Source organism: Chionomys nivalis, chromosome 13 (genome assembly GCF_950005125.1).
Source record: "Chionomys nivalis chromosome 13, mChiNiv1.1, whole genome shotgun sequence".
Taxonomy (NCBI): domain Eukaryota; kingdom Metazoa; phylum Chordata; class Mammalia; order Rodentia; family Cricetidae; genus Chionomys; species Chionomys nivalis.
This window is the reverse complement of record NC_080098.1, coordinates 17,982,451-18,002,559: the sequence shown is the minus strand read 5'-3', so window position 1 is coordinate 18,002,559 and position 20,109 is coordinate 17,982,451. Positions and strand designations below refer to the sequence as shown.

The 20,109-nt window shown below is 41.1% G+C and overlaps 1 protein-coding gene across 5 annotated transcripts in view; it reads left to right on the top strand.

Moving 5' to 3' along the window:
• Positions 1-5,038: 5,038 nt before the first annotated feature.
• The window catches only part of Pter (phosphotriesterase related), a 62,941-nt gene continuing 47,870 nt past the window's right edge, over positions 5,039-20,109 (top strand). Inside the window, exons 1-2 of one of the 5 annotated variants that reach the window (XM_057787787.1) lie at positions 5,863-5,925; positions 8,847-9,048. The gene's annotated coding sequence lies outside the window, so the exon portion shown is untranslated. Of the gene's footprint in view, positions 5,107-5,810; positions 5,926-8,828; positions 9,049-20,109 lie in introns of those variants that run through there. The other 4 variants (XM_057787791.1, XM_057787789.1, XM_057787790.1 and 1 more) reach the window with 4 other exon arrangements.

The following is a 20,109-nucleotide window of genomic DNA, read 5'->3' as shown; positions in this document are numbered from 1 at the left end:
ACACCAGGCTGAAATGCCAAGGTCCAAATGAGGAGCAGAAGGAGAGAGAGCACGAGCAAGGAACTCAGGACTGCGAGGGGTGCACCCACACACTGAGACAATGGGGATGTTCTATCGGGAACTCACCAAGGCCAGCTGGACTGGGTCTGAAAAAGCGTGGGATAAAACCGGACTTGCTGAACATAGTGGACAATGAGGGCTGCTGTGAAGTCAAGAACAATGGCACTGGGTTTTGATCCTACTGCACGTACTGGCTTTGTGGGAGCCTAGGCAGTTTGGATGCTCACCTTACTAGGCCTGGAAGGAAGTGGGAGGTCCTTGGACTTCCCACGGGGCAGGGAACCCTGACTGCTCTTTGGGCTGATGAGGGAGGGGGACTTGATTGGGGGAGGTGGAGGGAAATGGGAGGCAGTGGTGGGGAGGAGGCAGAAATCTTTAATAAATAAATAAAAAAAGACATTACTAAGAAATAAGACCAACCTCACTCATGAACATTGATGCAAAAATACTAAATAAAATACTGGCAAATCGAATACAAGAACACATAAGAAAAATTGTCCACCATGATCAAGTTGGCTTCATCCCAGAGATGTAGGGATGTCTCAACATATGAAAATTTGTCAATGTAATCCACCATATAAACACGCCAAAAAATAAAAACCACATGATCATCTCATTAGATGCTGAAAAAACCTTTGACGAAAACACCAACATCCCATTATGATAATGGTCTTGGAGAGAGCAGGAATACAAGGAACATAGCTAAACATAATAAAGGCAATATACAGCAAGCCAACAGACAACATCAAACTAAATGGACAGAAACTCACAGTGATCCCACTGAAATCAGGAGCAAGACAAGATTATCCATTTTCTCTTTATCTATTCAATATAGTTCTTGAGGTCCTAGCTAGAGCAATAAGACAACAAAAGGAGATCAAGGGAATACAAATCAGAAAAGAAGAAGGTAATCTCTCACTATTTGCTGATGATATGATAGTTTACGTAAGTGATTCCAAAAATTCTACCAAGCAATGTCTACAACTCATAAACATTTTCAGTAATGTAACAGGATACAAGATTAGCTCAAAAAATCAGTAGTCCTATTTACATAGATATTAAATGGGTTGAGAAAAATTCAGAGAAACATCACCCTCCACAATAGCCACAAATAGCATGAAATATTTGATCAGAGTAACTCTAACCAAACAAGTGGAAGACCTGTATGACAAGAATTTTAAATCTTTGAAGAAAGAAAGTGAAGAGGACACCAGAAAATGGAAAGATTTCCCATTCTCTTGGGTAGGTAGAATTAACATAGTAAAACTGGCAATCTTACCAAAAGCAATCTACAGATTTAATGCAATGCTCAGCAAAATTCTTCACAGACCTCAAAAGAACAATACTCAACTTCATATGGAAAAACATAAAACCCAGGATAGCCAAAACAATCCTATACAATAAAGGAACTTCTGGAGGCATCATAGTTGCTGACTTCAAGCTCTACTACAGAGCTACAGTACTGAAAACAGCCTGGTTTTGGCATAAAAACAGACCGGAGCACCAATGGAACTGTACTGAAGTCCCAGATATCAACCCACAAACCTACAAACACCTAATTTTTGACAAAGTAACAAAAAATATAAAATGGAGAAAAGAAAGCATAGTCAACCAATGGTTCTGGCATAACTTGATATCAACATGTAGAAGAATGAAAATAGATCTGTCACCAGACGTAGAACTCAAGTCCAAATGGATCAAAGACCTCAACACAAAGCCAGCCACACTGAACCTCATAGAAGAGAAAGTGGGAAGCACACTTGAACCCATTGGCACAGGAGAGCACCTCCTAACTGTAACCCCCGTAGCACAGAGACCAAGAGTAACAATAAATGGGACCTCCTGAAACTGTAAAGCAAAGGACACAGTCAACAAGACAAAATGGCAGCTTACAGAATGGGAAAAGATCTTCACTAACCCCACATCAGACAGAAGTCTGATCTCCAAAATATTCAAAGAACTCAAGACATTGGTCATCAAAAGAACAAATAATCCAATAAAAAAATGGAGTACAGACCTAAACAGAGAACTCTCAACAGAGGAATCTAAAATGGCTGAAAGATAGTTAAGGAAATGCTCAGCATCTTTAACTATCAGAGAAATGCAAATCAAAAAAACTCTGAGATTCCATCTTACACCTGGAAGAATGGCCAAGATCAAAAACACGGATGACAACTTATGCTGGAGAGGTTGTGGGGTAAAGGGAACACTCCTACATTGCTGGAGGGAGTGAAAACTGGTACAGCCCCCATGGATGTCAGAAAACTGGTGATTTCTCAGAAAATTAGGAAACAACCTTATTCAAGACCCAGTAATACCACTTTTGGGTATATATCCAAAGGATGCTCAATCGTACCACAAGGATATGTGCTCAACTATGTTCATAGCTGCATTGTTTGTCATAGCCAGAGCATGGAAACAAATGCCCTCAGCTATGGATGAGGAAAATGTGGTACATTTACACAATGGAGTACCACACAGCAGAAAAAATGGCATTTTGAAATTTGCAGGCAAATGGATGGATCTAGAAAACTTCGTACTGAGTGAGGTAACCCAGACTCAGAAAGACAAATATCATATGTACTCACTCATAAGTGGCTTTTAGACATAAATCAAAGAAAATCAGCCTGCAATTCAGAATCCCAGAGAACTTAGACAACAATTAGGACCCTAAGAGAGACATACATGAATCTAATCAACATGGAAAGTAGAAAAAGACAAGATCTCTGAGTAAACTGGGAGCATGGAGGATATGGGAGAGGGTGGAAGGGGAGGGGAGAGGAAGAGAGGGGAGCAAAATGTAGCACTCAATAAAAACAATTAAAAAATAGAATAATAGAATGAAGAACTAAACTTTGGCCCTCAGTAAAGTCCTCCTGTGTCTGTTTGTCTGTCCAGTAGTTCACCTGCTCTGCATCTCTTCAGTTTCTCTGACCTGCTAAAGGCTTGCCATTCCTCAGCACCCGAGGTGAGTTCCTGACATGTTGAAGGTGTGTATGTGTGTTGTTTCCCCCGTTTTCACCAGCACCAGAGAATTAAGTTTAACTCCCTCAGATAGAAAAGTCAAACTCCATGGCTCTGCAACTTCTCCCTGAGCTGCCAGAGGCTGCAGCAGTGATAGGCACGGGAGAAGTTGTAGGGAAGGACAAGAAAGGGGAAGTAATACAAATACAATACTTACATATGAAACTGCAATAAATAAAAATCAATATTTCACCGCTGTTGGATCCATGTGTATGTCCATGCGTGGGTCTGTGAAAGTGAGTACAGGTGCCTGTGGAAGCCAGAGAAAGGTCTTGGATCCTCGGAAACTGAAGTTACGTGGTGTTGTGAGTTGTCCAACATGAGTGTTAGAAACTGAACTGGGGTCCTCTGCAAGAACGATAGGTGAACCGTCTCTGCAGCCCCTACTTTATGTATTTTTAAAATCTAATGGTATTTGTTATTTAGCTAGCATTAGTATACAAACCACTTCTAATATACAGCAGGTTAACAATATACATCTTGACACAAACATGCTAAGAGTGTGTCCCTATTGTCCATGGTCTCACTTTGCTGGGGGGATGTTTTAAAGTAAGTAAATATTTTACATATTAAGTGGAAATCTCTTTGTTGTTGTTTCCTTCAATGATAAATAAAGTACATGGTCATCTTTCTTTAAAACTCTTTTTATGGAGGGAAAGGCACAGAAGTAGGAGTCTGCCTATGAGCTCCAACATGAATAGTGCTCTATGGTTTATGTGGGCAGCGGAAAATTTAGTAACTTCCATAGAGAAAAAAAAAGCCAGTTTTTAACATGAACCTCTTGCATAATTTCATCTCTGGCAGCATGGACTGATAAAACACATAACATTAAAAAATAATGGGCTTTTAGGCTTCTCTTTAACAACCATGGTCAGGTACATATTTGGCTTCACAATTACAGGGCAGGCAATGAAAGTGGCAGCCAGCACTGAAATCACTCCAGAAGGCTCCCTGGGTCCATCTATTCATTCCAGCGGCTCAGTGTGAGCTCAGCTCATTCCAGCAATGGCCAGCCCTCCCAGTACTCACAGGAGGGCACCCTGCACTTCCTTACCTCCACATTTATTTTTGTCTCTCTTATTTTGAGGCCCTCTGTTTTCTCTCATCCCTCCTTCTAGAATTTCCCCAGCCACATTGTTATCAATGTCCGTCCCTCACTATCCCTTCCTCAAGGGCTTCTCTTACTGGAACGCTGCTTTTAAAAGTGAATGGGAATGGAAGCAAAAGAGACTGTGTAACCTCTTCTTCCGTGCCTTCTGACTTGAGTAAGTTTATTTCCTGCCTTCCAATCAGGGGGTCCCTATGAAGAGGTGATACTGTGATTGATATCAGTTGATATCAACTAAACTAGATTTTACTCTTGGCCTTGAACTTGAAGACAGCAAGCAAGTCCAGGATAAAAATAAATAAATAAATAAATAAATAAATAAATAAATAAATAAATAAATAAATTTTTAAAAAAAAGCAAAAACAAAGAAAAACAACAAAACCAGAGCTCTATGTTAAGCAGGGGGATACAAAATGCAACATGACACCAAATTGGAAATGCTCAGGCTCTCTTAAGTAGTTTTGGAGGACACAAAGATGAACTCAAGAAGTTCATCTTCCAGGCTGTTTTATGAAGAACTGAGACCCGGGCAAAGTTCTGCTGCTTTCTCTCTCCCCTTGGGTGGGTGGGCTCCTAGCCCAGCCTTCCAGAGCAGCTCCTTAGCGGTAAACCTGCCCTCCAGCCGGGGGAGCCCAACCTAGACCTAAATTCCTGCTTGGTAAAGCAGGAACCTAATGGGCGTGTTCTCAGGGCAGGCAAGAGCTCACTGATAGTGGCTTTGGGAGGCAGTGGGGCGTGACTTAGGGTCAATGGGCGGGGAAAAGACTCGCGGAAAGGGAGAAGTAGGAGGGAGGGGGAAAATTAAGGGGGAGGGGAAAGCCGACCTAGCTCAAGTTCCCAGGGGAGCAGGAGAGGCACGGCAGAAGAAAGGAAACTTCGGAACTGGTGCAGGAGCTGTGGGCCGGGTAAAAAAGGTGGGGACCGAGGCCTGGAAGTCGGGTCTCGCCTTGAAAGGAGACACGTGGAGCCCCGGGCAGGAAAGCTGCTCTGTGGCTCCGCCACTTTTCTCTGAAGGTCTCCTGAGAGGTTTCAAAGACTAGGGGGCCTGACTTCAGGCGCCGACCTTGGGGAGATGGCCTGGACTTAGAAGGCGCTAATCTCCCCAAGTTTCAAGTCTACCAAAGTCTTATTTGAAAGCTCGCGACTCTCGGCGGGTCCTGTGCTTTGCTTGCTCTTTTCGAGTTGACTGCTGTGCTCTAGGGACCTGCTGGGGCAGCTGTGCCGGAAAGGGAGGGGGAAATGGAAGCTGGAGGCCCCCGTTCCTTGCTGGGGTTTCTTTAACGAGCTTTGGCATCCGAACCCTCAGCCTGGAGCCTTTACCTTCTTGTACATATATTCCAGCACTTAAGTGCGTCTCCTTAAATCTCTTAGCGACATTTATGCAACCCTGATATTGAGTGGTGGTTATAATGATGCTTTGGGTATAGTGATACCTGCCAGGGAGAACATCTTCAAATCTCTACCGACATAGAAGAAATTGAGAAGTGCTTAATACCTGGCCTTAAGGTTCATTTATTCATTGCTACAGAAAAGGAACCTTTGAAAGAAGAGGTCCGGGACTAGACACTCATTTGGTTCATTCCTTTACAGTTTACATAGAGAGAAAGGATATCCAGCTCCCTTCAAAGAAAAGAAAAAGAAACAAGGAAGAAAGAGAAATCAGAAAAGGAAGAAAACCACAGTGCACACTGAAAAGAAATATTTCTTACAATTTCTGACTGTTGATGGGTCAGGTAACGATTTTCAAAAAGCTAATTTGAATTCCAGATTCACCAAGTGTGTCTTTATGAAATTATGTTTTCATTTGTGGAGGCTGGATGTTGCTTTAGAGTTATCAAAATTACAAAAGCATATATAGTTTTGGAATAAAAGAGCAAATGGATTTTTTATTTCTATTCCAGGATTCTGAATCCTAGGGATGTTCAAGTGCTTGTTTTTTGACATTTAGTGAAAGTTAGCTACTAGGGGTGGTACCTGAATTCTATACATTGATCCATCGCACAGCCTTGCCAGTTAGCTTCTTGAGTATGGATGAGCAAGACTTGGCAAAGAATGTTCGAGCCGTGCTGCTAGAAGGTGTTAGGAGGGGGGTCTGTTTTTCCGAATCCAAAGTCTATGCTCTCCCTTAGACTCTTTCCACCTTGTATATTATAGTCTTGTCCCACCTCCAACAGAGACTTAGGTCATGATCTGGAAGACAGCATAAGAATCAATTCCGGTGGCCTGGTCTGGTGGTATACATCTGCACAAGCTACTCACAAGGCTAAGGCAGGAGGATTTCAAGTCCCAAGCCAGCTTGGGCTACAGAGTAAGGACCTGTGTTAAAAATAGAAAAATTAGCCGGGCAGTGGTGGCTTTAATCCCAGCACTCGGGAGGCAGAGGCAGGCGGATCTCTGTGAGTTCAAGATCAGCCTGGTCTACAGAGCTAGTTCCAGGACAGGCCCAAAGCCACAGAGAAACCCTGTCTCGAAAAACCAAAAAAAAAAAAAAAAAAAGGGACTGGGACTTAAGCTCAGTGACACAGTGCTTGCCTGGCATGCACAAGGCCTTTTGTCCAACCCTCAACAATAAAAAATAAAAATCTCATTTCAAAGAGAGAGAAAGTGGGTTGGAAGAACTTGGGCCTAGAATGAGTCTGTCTCCGGCTCTCTAGTCACTGAGCTTTTAGAAGTTACTTAGGTTTCCTAGGCGCATCGAGGTCATTGATCTCTGAGTCTTGACTCAACCTAACAATCCATGGATTTATGAAAATTAGACACTGCTTTTAGTTAATGATATTTTGGTCACATCTGGCGTTGAAATTACAAGGTGGTCAGGAAGGGTTACTTTATTCAATCAATAAATATGTACTCTGCGCTTGAGTGCTCTCGGGAACTGTAATGAGAGCAAGACAAATAAAGACACCCGATTCTTAAGATTATGTTCTGTTTGGGAGTGAAGGAGCCAGCCAGCAAATTAATCTACAGATACAACTTATAAGTGGGTGAGGGAGCTGGGATAGATACTGGTGGAGAGGGTGCAGGCTGGATTTGGTGATGGAGATGGCTCACCAGTTTAAATCATGATATAGAAAGATAAGAAGGACCTAAAGATATTCCTTTTGCTGGCACTTTGTAGGGCAGCGGAGACATGAAAGAACTTGATGCATTCTTGGGACTTCTGGAAGGTTTCAGTGCCCAGTTCAAGATAAAGTTGGATATCTGGTTGGGAGAGGTTATGTTGGGATGTGTGCCATATGGAAAAGACTGTTACTTTCAGTACAGGAAACAGGATTAACACAAAGGCGGGTGTGATGAATCCCAATCACAAGCTGAGAACAGGGCTGGTGACATCAGTGGCAGTGGAGGCAGAGAAAGGAAGTCACATAATCAGCACATCTTTCCGATGTGTACCATTTGACTTAGTATTCGTACTCTCTTCCCCCCATTGCTAACTCCCATATAGCCCACTGTATTTATAACTTTGTTATTTATTCCCTCATATAAGAATGTCTTTTACTTGAGGACAAATGTGTCAGAGAGACAGGATCTCCGTATGTAGCCACTGATGGTTTGGTACTTTGCTATGTATCCCAAGCTAGCCTCAAGCTTGAGTCTCCTTCCTGGAGAGCTGGAATTTCAGGTATGTGCCACCACAGGGAGCCAAGGCACTGGGTCTTATGCCTGTTGCCTCTGCCGCTGTTTCCCCCAGGGCTGATGCTCTGCTGTATGTGAATTAGGCTCTTCAGGATTTGCTGAAGGGCTGGGCTTTTTGAGTACCTCAGAACTGGATTCCATTGACCTTGCTGTTGAATGTGGGTGTGACAGAAAAGGGGAGAATCAAAGGTGAGTCTCAGTTTGCTAGCTTAAAAACTGAGAAGTCGGGCTAGGAATTACTGAAAAAAAAAAAAAAGCAGGAACAATTGGAGAAAAGATAGAAGAGAAGTTCTATGTGGGTTCTAAGTTCTAATATGTGGGTTTCATCTTTTCTTGTCGCTTTGTCCAAATACCTGACAAGAAGCAATTTAAAGGAGAATGCTTTTAGCGGGTGGGTGGGGGCTCACAGTTTGTGGGTGCAGTCGATCATGACAGCGAAGGCATGGCGGTAGGAGCATGAGGTAACTGGTTATGTTGTGGTCACTGTGAGGAAGTAGGAAGATGAATGCTGGTGTCAGCTGGCTCTCCCCTTTCTTCCTTTTACCCACATAGTCCAGGATCATAGCCCATGAGATGCTGCTGCCCACACTTGGGGCAGGCTTTCCCATCAGTTACTCTCCTGTGGAGACACCACCCCAGAGCAAGATTAAGATGTTCATTTCACTGTGGCTACAATAAGACACCATGGCAAGAATAGCTGGGGTTCTTTTGGTTCAGAGTTTAGGATATTTTCTATCCTGGTGAGGCAGTCGTGGCAGCTGGAGCCTGAGGCAGCCGGTTGCCCCGCAAGTACAGTCAGGAAGCAGACAATGATGTCGGTGCTCAACCAGCGTCCTTCTTATGTAGCCAGCATCCCAGTCAAGGGAGTGGTAACACTTGTAAGGTGAGTCATCCCACCTCAGTTTACCTAATCCAAATAATCCCCTACAGGCATGGCAGACAACTAATTGGATCAAGAAAATTCCTTCTAGGTGTTCCAGAAGCCTTGCCTTCTAACCAAGTCTCCATTCTTGTCAAGATGACAATCACACAAACCATCACATGGTGTGGATCTATGAAGTGACCTAGGAATACACTTTGGTTGCCTTTATTTCGGAGACTGGAGAATTTGTTGGCGCATCCTCACTTGGGCTGCCTTACAGACTCTAGGAGGTCTGAGTACTATGTGTCCGGGAATTTCCATGTCCTGTTCACCAGCTAACCTGAGAGCCGCGTGGAAGGTACTGTACAGGGCTTTTATAATTTTTTTTAATAATATCCATTTCACTGTTGGGGGGATGACAGGCACACTGTATCCCACAGTGCCCCAGTCAGCTTCACGATTTTAAACAAAGATAAAAAGAATAGCAGTTAAGTCGACGATTTTCAACCTGAGGGTCGCAACCCCTTTGGGTCACAGGGGTCATCTAAGACCATCAGAAAACACAGATATTTACATTATGATTCATAACAGTAGCAAAATTATAGTTTTGAAGTAGCAGTGAAAGTGATTTAGGGTTGGGGTCACCACAACATAATAAAGCCTGTTAAAGCATTATCACAGCATTAACAAGGTTGAGAACCACTCTTTCAGATGCTTCATTACAGTCTGCAAGCACAGCCAGGGTCGAAGTAAAAATACATGCAGACTCAATACCCAGAAAGGGTGGCAATCAAGACTCCAATTTTTATTTGGAAAAAAAGGATGTGTGCGTATGTGCGCACATGCGTGCACGCATGCGTGTGTGCGTGTGTGTGTGTGTGTGTGTGCGCGCGCGCGCTTGTGTATTGCATGCTGCCAACTTTTCCAATATGGAGAAATGATCATGGATGAGTTGTGAAAGACATTCCTTCCCAAATGTAGTTATCAGTGAATGCATTTCCAGACTTGATTTGTCACCAAAGGACGTTTGAAATGAATCATGCTTATTTACCATTGACTAATATTTTTTTCATATGGCTTAAAGGGCATTTAAAATACAATTTCCTGACTATCTTACTTGGCTATCAGAGAATCAGATTTGGGCTTTGCTCACTGAATCCTGTAGGCATCATGCTCTCTTTGATGGTGACTTAAACAGAAGGGAAGCAAGGAACATTTTGCTTTGGGCAGAGCCAGGATAAGTTCTGAGGGGCGTCAGCTATAAATCCAGCCTCCCTAGAGGTTAACAATCAACGGTCTCCCCTCCTTGTACTCAAACGAGTAAAATGATGATGATAAATCGCTTGGACATGACTGCCCCGAGCACTGGTATGATGAATTATGTTGTTCAGGGCATGACCAAAGATTCTCGATTGTCAGTCAGTGATACTCAGTATTGACAATATTCATAAATAGCCTTCTGCCAATTTTGATCTCTGCTTTGCATATTAAATTCACTGTCGACAGGCCGTGACTCTTGGCTCTTAGGCAACTCTGTTCTGCTGAGTTCATGTAGATAGTCAGCCTTTTGTTTCTTCTGCTCCCTCCTCATTAAGATGGTGTGAGGTGTGCTCAGTTATACACAGTAAACACTGTCTTACTTTTCAGAAACTGCTATAATAATTATTATTAGTCTTTTTCACTAAATCCACAGTAATAACAGCTTATCTTACACTGGCTTAATTGGGTAATTATTCGGTGTTTGAAAAGCATTTTGAACAGAATATTGGTAAATATTATTGTTAATTTAATGCTCTTTTGTGTAATTAAAAGCCCATGCCTCCACAAAGTCTTCAGTATTATTGAAAAGGCTTCTATCCTGTTATTGGTTACTATTACGCAAACTATACATGTATTGATCTTTAAAATATTCTAAACATTTTCATTAACTCTTAAACCTATCTCTTGTTTTCCCCGTCACACTGCTACATGTCCTCTCCGCTACATGGCTCCCATATCTGAAAAGTTAAAGGCTGTCAGTCTTGGTCTCTAAAATCCTACAAGTCCCCACCCCAATTCAGGGATAGTTCACATACTGTTTCTGCATACTCTGGGTGACATCTGCTGAATTTTTCAATTAGCTCCCTGGTTTACTTGGTCTAAGGCTATGCCCTCAACTGTCACCTGATGTCATCAAAATCTGTCCCATTGTGTTCTGTTGAACTGCACATGCCTGGCCTGTCTTTCCTATGGTTGTCGTTGCATTTATAGAACCCTGAGACTAAGGGGCATTTCTGGGGCTTAGTTTAGATGGCCTCCGTTACTGGGTTGCATTTGTTTGTTTGGCCTACTGTAACAAAATACCACAAACTGGGTGACTTAAAAACCAGAAATGAATTCTCTCACAGCCAAGAGATTTAAAGTTCAAGACGGAAGTGTCAGCTACCCAGGCTGTCTCTTCCTGAGGCTCCTCCCTTTGGCTAGCAGCTGGCCATCTTCTTCCTGTTTCTGTCCTTTACCCCCCCTTTGTGTGTCCTTGCCCTAACCTCCTCTTCTTACAAAACCACCCAGTCCTGTGTGTTAGTGCTACCTTAGAAACCTCATTTTAACAACGTTCCTCTGTAAGACCCTTTCAAGAAGCGTTTCTCTTCTGATGTGCTGTTAGGAATCTAAAAGCATGGGTAGTGGGCACAGGATAATTCCAGTGTACTATGATAATAGTCTCTCAAAATGATCACTTTTCTAGTAATTTTCTTTATCAAATATGAGCTGCTAAGTCATGGATACAAGTCCCCAAAGTCTGCTTTATTCAAGAATTTCTCTTGAACATTAAAGGAACTTTGTGCCTGTGACTTAACGTTGAAATAATTAAATTAAAAATGAAGTGACATCATTCAGTGAATGAGGCAGGATTTATGAAACAACCAAAATATGCATAGTCAACTTTATACCTTACTATCCAAACTGCAACCATTCAAATATCCTAGTGATTTGCAGCATTTTTATCCAAGAATAGTCTCTAAATCAAAAATATACTTTTGTCTGTATAGTAAATTCTAGACCAGGTTGGGCTGAAACTAAACAAATAAATAGAAAAGAAAAAGAGGTAAGAAGAAATGAATGATATATACAGCCTATAATGATGCAAAATTTGATGCTTAAGAGCCTGAAGGAGATGAAGTTTGCTTGCACATGTTCAATTATTTTTATGTACGAAGAATTGTTTTAGTTGTATGATTGTCAGTTTTTGTTTTGAGCTTGATTGAATTTGGGGTCACCTAGTAGGCTTGCATATAAGCTTTTCTCTGAGGGAATTTCCTAAAAAAGTTTAAATGAGGAGGGCTCACCCTGAACGTGGGCAGCACCATCTCATGGGCTGGGGTTCTGGACTGAATAAAAAGAGGAAAAGGAGTAAGTGAACTGAACGCCAGCATTCATCTCTTTCTGCTTCCTGATTGTATACCACGTGACCAGCCATGTCTCACTTCCCCTGGTATGCCGGCTCCACTGCCGTGAACTGTACCCTCAAACCATGGCCCTGAACAGCTTCTTCCTCTTTTATATTGTTTCTGGGTAGGCCGCAGCAATGAAGAATGTAACGAATACAAACTACTAGTTGATCCACTGCACAAGTATTACTGAAACCTTATGCGAGACTTCTATGAGAATGGCTTTCCTTGCTAAATGTGTTTGCTTATTTTCTGTCGTATGATATGTGGCTTTCCTTGCTAAATGTGTTTGCTTATTTTCTGTTGTATGATATGTCTATTATTTCCACAACTCAGCGCTTTTCTACTAGTTTTCTGGACTCTTGGGACACAGTTTCTTGAATTAAGTCTTTTATTTGGGAGCCTGTTAATTTACCAATACACTAACCATTGAACATCCTGCCCAATGCTGTGTCTGAAAACTGTCCTCTGCTGTCGCAGGAGCAGTCTTAGAGGTTGACAGTAGGCAAGAGTGTTCTTCAGAGGTGTAATTTTCTGAAGCCCAGTCTCCTTCTGCCCTTGGCAGTGCCTGTCTAGTTCTCCCATGTGTAGGACGGGAAACCCCACTGGACTTCACTAATCTCACAGCTCTGGGGCCCAGTGTAGGTTTCCATTGATTTCTGTGCTGCCTTGAACTTGACTCAACAGCACTCAACCAAGCGAATTTTTCAAGGGTGGTGCTCTTTCTCCTCTAATGGAAATATCTTGTAGCGACTTAGTTCCTCAGTAGTACAGCATCTTCTACCTCAAACAGTGACATCACTGAGACTTTGCCGTGTTATTGATGTGGTGGCCATGAGGCACAAAGGGAAGGCTCTTATGTTCGGTGTAGCAATGGCCGTCTTAGTAACCCTTTATTTCTTCTCTGCAGGATCTTTCCACTTTTTGTTTATAAATGTTTTGGGGTAGACAGAGGGAAATATTTCAAGGTTACTGTTCCAGATATAGAACACTCTTCTTGAAGGGTCTATGCAGTTCTGTTAGTTTATAATTTTCATTGTTAGATGTGTGCCAAATATACGAGCATCCTCAATTTTGTTGCAGTACAGATCTTTGTGAGTCTATGCTTCCACTCATTCTCTCTGTAGTATGCTCAAAGATATATGGAATTTTGCAGTGTATTATTGAAAAATACCATACAGTGTAGTGAATGGCATTGTAAAGTACGTGTATGTGTATGTATAAGATTGTTTTCATTTTATTACATTTTTGTTTGTAACATCTAACCAAAATAAGTTTGTATTATTTATTGTTTTTAATGAAATAGCTACACAGCAATTTTTGTTTGATTTTTCTGTTTGATTTTGTTTTTAGTGCTAGGGATCAAGTTCAGGGCTATGGCTACAATTGTGCTAAACTCCCACCCTCAGACATTATGGGAGAATTCTTAAATGTTGTTTCTTCCAGAGAATAATGCACAAAACATTGGAGTTTTAGTCTATAAATATTACAAAGCTTACAGAGTGGCTTAGTGTGTCTGACAATAATGCCTGCATCCATATTCTTAAACTATATATCATATATGTGTCTTTAAACAAACATTGTTTAAAATAATGTCCACAATTATAGGATCAATAAACAGGTCTGAGAGTTGAAATTGGATAATAGCTTTCTCTGCCTAGCTAGGAGTCAAGATTATATTTCTGATGAATTAGGGGCAAGGCTGGTAGTTACTTCTCTAACAAGCTTGAAAATGAAACCTATAAGATGTTGTAGACAGTTGGCAATCCGTTCCATTCTCGCAAACAATGTAAGTTTTACCCATCCCAGTGAAACTTGTCTCACTGTCCCATCATCTTCAAGAGTATTTGCTATTCTTATATGCTGTTTTTCAGACAACCCACTATTTAACTTAAGCTTTACCTTAATATATATGAACTTGAAACACAATGGTCTTTATTATATTTTTCCTAGAACAGAATAAAGTAAGTACTTGATTAAAACATTTTAAAATGTCCATGTACCACCTGAGGTTAATTTGAACAAGTAATGAGAAATATGTCAACACTTTTAAAACCTTAACAAAACCAAAGTGGATTATTGGCTTTTGAAAACTGTACATCAGTGTCCACTAAATAATAAAGTGTATATTGGTTGTTTGGTTGACACCAACTCTTCAGAATAGTTTCTGTGTTTCTACTATAGTGATTGGAAATTTCTGTTCATTTATCTGTATACACACATACTCATGTATGTAGGCAGATCCTAGGTCACTCTCACAGTTACTTGACAAATAATAGTGTTGAGCTGCTTCAATGGAACATTTATTTGAGGGCTGTGGAAGCCATCATGAGTACTGTGCTTTATTTTACTCTTTTGAGCAGTAGTAAGGATAACAAATACTTAACATTCTGGAACTTCCGGGTTATAAAGTCATTTGATTTCATTCATCTGTCAGTACTAGTCTATGGTTTACAGTAACTCAAAATTACATACTGTAAAAAAGAGAATTTACTGCCATTCATATTCCTAGTGTCCGTAATCTGCATATTCCTTGTAGAGAAGCTTTACAGTTTCTTCTACATACATACCTATTTTTTCTGTCTGTGTCTGTGCCCACCCCCCCCCCCCCCCGTCTTTCTCTCTCCAGGGTTTCAATGACTGACCTGGAACTCTGTGTAAATCAGGCTGATGTTAAATTCGCAGAGATCTGCCTGCTTGTCTACCTCCTGAGTGCTAAGATTAAAGGTGTGGTTCACCACACCTGGTAATATTCCTATTCCAATTCTCTTAATGTCTAAATATTAAAGTTGCAGAAAAGCTATAGGAGGCACATACAAAATTCCTCTTCAGATACCACCTTAGAACTTGGATCTGGAAGATACAAGGGAATCACCTTGTTAAACTTTTTCATTTTGTTAATGAGAAAACTGAGGTCCATAGACTGAGGTCCAGAGACAAGGACCTCATTTAGCATAGTAACTTTCTTTATAATGATTATGGAGTTGTTAAAGTTCCAGATTTCATTCTTCTTGGGTGAAATCGTGTTGTATTCAGAAGACCATTATTTTCCCAATCTGTGTCCGTTTTCTCATATCTATTGGTAGTGCTAGTTGGCTTTATGTCAGCTTGACACAAGTTAGTTACCGGACAGGAGCCTCAACTGAGATATCTCCATTGGGCTGTAGGCAGGCTTATAGCGCATTCTCTTAGTTGGTGATTGCTGTTGTACTGACCTGCCCATTGTGGGTGGTGCCACCCCCGGTGGTTCTGGTCTTTATAAGAAAGCAACCTGAGCAAGTCAGTAAGCAGCACCCTTCCATGGCCTCTGCATCAGCTCCAGCCTTTAAGTTCCTGCCCTGACTTGAGTTCCTGTCTTGACTTCCTCTGATGATGAACAAGCCAAATAAATTCTTTTCTCTTCATCTGACTTTGAGCAGGATGTTTCATCACAGGGATTGAAACCCTGACTAAGATATTGACTAAGTATATTAAATTGACAGTAACTTTTGCTAACATTCAAGATATTTCATCACTATCATTTAATATATCTTATATACCATAACTTATTAAATTAGGAAATTAATCTAATAAATCAGGAATTATTTCCATTCTAAATGGCAAGATATATTATACATAATAAATGTGATTTCTGTTCTTCCATTGACTATTTATGGATTTAAACATCCTAAATTATTGATTTAAGAAAATTGCATGTATTTATTTGTTATGTGTGTATGTGTATGTTTGTGGGTATGAACATTGCATGGCATGCATGTGGATATCAGAGAATAGCTTCCCATGGTCAGTTCTGCCCCACTATGTGGATTCTAGGGGTCAGAGTCAGGCCCTCAGGTTTTGGGGTAAGCACCTTTACTCATTGAGCCATCTTATGAGTCCCCCCGAATTACTGATTCTTTTAACTTGCTATCATATCTAGTAATAGAGCAAATGCTAAAAACTGATAACCAAGTGTAATAAAAGCACATTTTTATACCAGTACATTATGAAAAATGCATGAGATGAATTTACTGGAAAGAATTAGCCAGGAAATGAGATTAAATTTCACAGGATGCCTATACAAGAACCCAAAGCAGAATAGAGTGGCAAGGGCTGTAAAGACTACCTATGAAGTTAAAAATAGCTTCAAAGGAAGGACAGTTAATTCTGTTTATGTAATCGGTTTATATTGCTCTGCAGCTTGTTGGTAAAAGTAACTTTGAGTACTTAGAGAATATATCTTTATCCTTACTGTGTTCCAATTTAAAAAGTGTTACTGCTTTTTTTTTTGTTGTTTTTGGAAACTGGAGTCTTAGAGTGATTCTGGAGTCTTCTGGGTGCACACAATCGCAGAAAGGGAAATTAGCCACCACCATCCCTCAGAATGCTACAATCACTGTCCCTCAGGTCCCTCAGAAGGCTGCAATGTGCCATGACCAAGAAGACAAGCAGTGCCAGTTGGTAACTATTCTACTGTTAATGTCAGCAGAGACTACATATCTCAAATCTGTTCCCTGTGCTTTCAGACCCACAGTGGCTCTGAAACCCGCACATTCTTTCCAGTCAAGTTAATTTATTCATCCATCCATAAACATTTATAGAATGCCTGCTTTGGGCCAGGCATGGCGCTAAGTGCCGCTGTGACGTCGTTCCCACTTCAACATCGAGCAGGGAAAATTCCTCATGAGTTATGAGAATCTGTTTGCAATTCTCCTGTGGGGTCCCCCGAGAATACTGGGAGATTAGAGGCCCCTCCAATGAACACAATATCCTGCCAGTCCCTGCCATGTGTGCCATTTGTCATTGACACGATGATAGTCATTTTACACTGTGGTTTCAACTCAGGAAACCAAGGAAACTACAGGGGGATAGGCAGCATTTTTCTCTATTGGACTCTCTTCCTCCTGGTGCTTGATCTGAAGCAGCATGAGGAAAGCTGTGCCCTTTCTTCATTGAGCAATCAATCCAGAACAATGCAGCTTTCATTCTCTGTGTGGAAAATACTAAAGGAGCATAAAGATAAAATTAAAAAAATAAAAGTTTATTTGGCTTGTGACACTGGTAACTACAGAGCCCAAACAGCATGGATGCAGAGTCTGGAGAGGGCTATGTTACTGTGTGTGTGTGTGTGTGTGTGTGTGTGTGTGTGTGTGTGTGTGTGTAATATAAAAGCGAAGAGTTAGGGGAAGATTAGCTTGCTTGCTTGATTTATTGATTGATTGACTTAATGTGGAGGTGTGTGCCTGGGAGTGTTTTTATGTGCACTGCATGTATGCAGAAGCCTGTGGAGGTCAAAAGGAGGCATTAGATACTCTTGCAGTAGGAGTTACTGTCAGTTGTGAGCTTCCGTGTCGGTGCTGAGACCCAAACCTGGGCCCCCTCTAAGAATAGTAAGTGCTTTTCACTATTGGGCCATCTCTCCAGCCCCTTTTAAATAATCCACTTTCACAGACACTAACCTACTTCTGGGAGATGCAATTCGTCCCATAAGATCAGCCAGCATTAGTCCCCTCTCAGGATGGTCGTGACTGGTCACCTCCAACAAGGCCCCTACTTGTAAAGGTTTTAAGCCCATTTCCATATTTTTAAATGAGGGACTATGCTCCAACATGAGTCTTCAACCTATGGCACTGCTTCTAGTCTGTGCTTAGGTGCTACTGGGGCCATGTATTCTGCTAGAGTTCTCTTCTTTTCCCAGAATTAGTGAATACAAAGAAACCATCCCGATGCTTATTACACTCATTCCATTTCTGCCAAAATGATCATGTTTACTCTATTCAGCTCCTTTCCTAGTTATTAGATATTCCTTCTAGTTGGGGATGTACCTTAGTGATGGAGCAGTTGCCTAGCATGCAGAAGGCCTTGGGCTTCATCCTCAACGCTAAACAACAATCAGTTCTTCAGTAGTACCCAGCCTCTAGGTATTGCCAATCTCTTCAGAGTACATTAATTTTCATGAAATCATTCAATGCACACCCAGTCAGATAGGAACCATGTCTATTTTCACTTTTACTGCCAGAAAGGCGCTGACCCAGTGTGTCACTATTGTTTGAATCCTCACGAACAAACCCCAACCCTAACATCTTAGGAAAGGATGAATATTGAGTCAAGGTCTGTCTGGTGACCTATTGCAGAAAGCCCTGACCTTTGGAGGAGGTGAACTCCATATTGCTGAGCATCACTCTTCCCTTTTGAAGCTCGTATACCACAACGACTTGGCTCCATCACAATTAATCTTGTGTGGCAATGCAGTGACAATGAGATGATTTCTCTAGAGAATCTATGCTAATACTATTAAAATGCTCTTACAATGTCAGAATGATTGCGGCAGAGCATGAGGGGACTGCGCTTATGTGATTATGATATTATAGTGATGGGCGATTACCATAGGAAACTACTAATTCAACCCTGCAGGGACTTGCATTATGAAGCCATTATAACATGAGATTATAATGACACAATAACTTGGATGCATATTCGTGATGTGAAAACTAAAAGCTAATTGGAATGCAAGTACTATTTCCATTAAATTGTAATTAAACACTGACAGCAATGCTTGTTTAAATTTGAGATGGAGACATGCAATTCAGAAAGGAAAACTGTAGGCTTTAAGAAAGAATGCATGTTGAGTATAAGCTTAAAAATGGTTAGAAGCCCATTTCAACCCTGCCTTTTAGTGCTAACTGCATGGAGTGCCCCCCTCCACCCTGAGAGCATCTCCAAGAAGTGGGATCAAGAATCCAATCTAAAGTACTGGCTCCGGTTCCCATGCTGTCACTACCACCAACTCACGTTCCCAACTCTCTTGTTTCATTTCTTTTGCGAACGTCATACTTTACTTTGCCAAGTAGAAAAGACTGAAGCAAATTATTTCTCACATAAAAATTGCATACGTGCATATATTCATGTGTATAGGAAATCAAAAGAAATCGTGTTTGCTTATACTTTTTTTTCCTATTTTTAAGTTCTGTGGATTGAACCCAGAATCTCAGGCATACTAGGTAGAATACCCCTAACCCCAAAATGATCCATATTTGAAAAAGATAAGAACAAAGGGGGAAAAAAGGAGTTTCTAAGAAATTGCTTTTACAGGAAAATCCCATCCCCAGAGATGACCCCCACCCACCCTGATGCTGGAGATGGAACTAGGGAGTTTTGCATGTTAGACATGCATTTTATTACAGACCTTCCCTCATAGCCCTATTTTCTATACTCACCTTTGCTCAAAATTTGTATTTACAACACTTTTCTAATTATTGATACTCCCTACTCTTTCCCTTTGCAGAATCAATTTCTTATCCAAGACAATCTAGTTGGTAAATTTTTGTTTGTCTTTTTTTTTAAAGGTCAGCTCAGGCTAGACAATCTCGCATGTCACCTAGGAAGTCATATTTTACTGTTAGTAAATGATGCTTGACAGCGCTTCTGCTCTCCTACAGGAGACGTGCAGGTGGATTCTTCGGGGTGTATCAGTGACAACAGAGGCACTTACTTAACACTGCCTCCTGCTTAGGAACTGTGGCTCCTGTGAGGAGGCGCTCACTTCTAAATTCGGTCTCAATCCAATCCATAATTGTTACGTGGCTTAGGTAAACACAAAACAGGATTATGGAAAAGTAGGAACATTTAGGAGCCACAGAGCCTCTTAGATATGCAGCCGTGTTAGCTTGCTCGGGTGTTACAGGGACACGGAGTTGCTCCTCTCTGCTCATTCCTAATTATGACTCCAAGTGGTTATTGCTTCTTGGTTTAAATATAGTCGAGATGGGTTTTTGTTATTAAGCATCTGGTTTGCATTTAGCTATGCTGTATGCTTTAGGGTTATTTTTATTATTGCTTCTTGCAACAACCAAATTAAGTAGGTGAATCTAAATTACTAAAGTCCTTGTTTTTGTAATTAGGAAAAGGGATACACTTCCATATTAAAGAAGACCATGGGAATTCATTGTGATATTCATATGGCTTAATAAAGCAATCATGAGGTTGAGAAGTTAAGAGACTCAGTTCTGGTT